The sequence below is a fragment of the Brienomyrus brachyistius genome, chromosome 9 (genome assembly GCF_023856365.1).
Source record: "Brienomyrus brachyistius isolate T26 chromosome 9, BBRACH_0.4, whole genome shotgun sequence".
Lineage (NCBI taxonomy): Eukaryota > Metazoa > Chordata > Actinopteri > Osteoglossiformes > Mormyridae > Brienomyrus > Brienomyrus brachyistius.
In genome coordinates, this window is record NC_064541.1 from 23,112,685 (window position 1) to 23,115,613 (window position 2,929).

Sequence of the window (2,929 nt, forward strand, 5' to 3'; positions counted from 1 at the left end):
CTGTTTTGGTTTCTTGTTTTGAGCCTTAGTTATGTTTTATTGGTTTTGTTACTCCCAGTGTTATATTCTGTTTTCCCGCTGTTCTTGGTTAGTTCTTAGTTTCCCTGTTTACTTCCTTTGAGTTAATCAGTTTCACCTGTTTTCCCAACCCTTGTTAATCTCACCTGCCCCTTCTTGGTCTTGATACCCCTCTGTATTTAAGTCCCTGCCTCTGTTTAGTTTGCTAGTGGTTCGTTGAATGTATGATGTTAGTTGGATGTCAGTTTAGTTTTGAATATTCTTTTTGTAGCCTGCCTCCCTGCCTTGACCCTTTTGTAGATTTTTGTTTCTCCCCTTTTGTTTTTGACCCCTCGTGGTCCTTTGTTTTGTTAGTGTTCTCTTGTTTTTTTTAATGAATCCGTTTGTCCTTTGAGCCACACGTGGGTAGTTCACTCTCTGCATTTCTGCTTGTATCATGCCACGTCCTCGCGCTAAAGTGGACGTAAACTGTGGACGTATGAGGAAGCTGTCTGAAAGGCACAAACCTGGATTATATCCAAAAAACATAAAACCGCAGCTGCCCAACTCACTGCAGAATTAAATGTGCACCTTGACCCTCCTGTTTCCACCGAAACTGTTTGTTATGGTGACAGATCTGGTACCTGCACCATTCCGAAAAGCGTTCAAGCAAAAAAATGGACGCGTGCAATGCCGTATAATGCAACAAAATTTCTTTATCTATAAACATAAAGTTCAGGTTACAATATCTTCTTAAACAAAAAAAAAGATTCGCAGGATGTATTAACACAGTCAAGAAATTGTTTTGCTCTACAAATAAATTCCTTATTTCCCTTCATCCCATTTACTTCCCTTTTTTTTGAAAACAAATCAATACTGCACGTGACTATGGGCCCCGTTTACGTACAAAAAAAGTGTCATACCAAAATAATCAATATAGGGGTCTTAAACTTAAATGTTAACTGAATTACTATAACACTATCTAAGAATAAAATATTCACCCCTAAGTATACAAAAATAAATTTATATAAAATGTTTAGACATTGCATACAAATTGTCCATGAAATGCAATTATCAGTTATAGCTCTAACCCTGTTCATTGGGACCTTGTTCTAGCTGGGTGTGTCACTGCCAAGGTCTACTGAACCATTTTGCAGGACCATGTTCTCCCAATGGTTCAAACATTATACTCTGAAAGTAGTATCATGTATCAGGATGATAATGCACAAATGAGCAAGGATCTGAGCAACTTCCACAAGGGCCAAATTATGATGGCTAGAGGACTGGGTCAGAGCATCTCCAAAACGCAAGTCCTGTGAGGTATTCCTGGTATGCAGTGGTAAGTACTTTACCAAAGTGGTTTATGGAAGGCCAACCAGTGACGCAGTGATGGGGTTAGAGGAGACCAAGGCTTACTGAAGTACATGGAGAGCAAAGTTTAGCCCATCTAGTCCAATCACACTGGAGAGCTACTGTAGCACATATCGTTGAAAAAGATAACATTAGCTGCGACAGATTAGTGTCAGAACACACAGTGCATCACAGTTTGCTACTGTTGGGGCTGCATAGCCGCAGACCAGTCAGAGTATGCATGCTGAGTCCTATCCACCACCAAAAGCACCTATAATGGGCATATGAATGTCAGAACTAGAACACAAAGCAATGGAAGGAAATGGCCTGGTCTGCTGAATCACATTTTCTGTTACATCATGCAGAAAGTCAGGTGCATCTGTATTATTTACCTTGGGATAAGATGGAACTAGGATGCAATATGGGAAGAAGGCAAGCCAGGAAATGCAGTGTGATGCTCTGGGCAATGTAACTTTGACACGTACCACCTACCTAGTGCACCCTATCATGGCAACAGAATTCTCAAACGGCAGTGGCCTCTTTCAGCAGGATAATGCACCCTGCCACACTACAAAAATGGCACAGAAATATAAAAAAGAGTCCAATATGTTTAATTGGCTTCCCAAGTCACCAGATCGCAGTCCGGTCCAGCATCTGTAAGATGTGCTGGACAAACAAGTCTGATCCATGTAGGCCCCACTTTGCAACTAACAGCACTTAAAGGATCTGCTGCAATTGTCTTAGTGCCAGATACGACAGAACACCTTCAAAAGTCCTGTGGAATCCATTCCTTAACAGGTCAGAGCTGTTTTGATGGCATGAGGGAGACACACAATATTAGGCATGTGATATTATATATACTATAAGAGAGACCTGTTTTGTAGGGGATTTAATAGATTTGTTTGCATGCATGGTGTTCAGAAATGATGAGCCCCCCCCCCCAAAAAAAAAAAACAAAACATTACACATTACAAGAATCTTACATCACTGTAAGGTAACCAACTCTAGTTTCCAGGCAAATGGCTATAACAGAGTGGAGAAATGCTCCTGAAGGGAGAACGACTGCTGTACGATTACAGTAACAATAGATTACGATCAAGTAAAAATTCATATGCATTCATATTTGTGCCATGTTCATATGCTGCCAGTTTGATATAACATCAGTAGGACATTCCTATAAAAATCAGAGAATGTGGCATAATTTACATGAAACACATCACATAAATAGTGGGATCATAAATCGAACAGGGACGTCTTGTGATCCTGGCAAGAACATTTCACAAAGCAATGAAAGAGCACAGACACATGTGGGTTTGTTGAAGCACTTGTCGGAGATAATTGGAGGTAAACAAGTTCAGTATAAACACGGCCTGGGCTAAGCTGGCCCAGTCCACCTCTGCTTATGTTGAAGAGACTAGTGCCTCTGTTTAACTTTGTGAATATCCCACATTGTCCATTGTGGCAGACTAGAACCAGGCCCATCAAGTGTGGGTTGCTTAAAGCTGCTGCACTTTGAGCCACGTGAGTGAAATATGATCTTAGCGGATTTCATGCAAGCACGTCATTCTTGGTCATTTTCTTA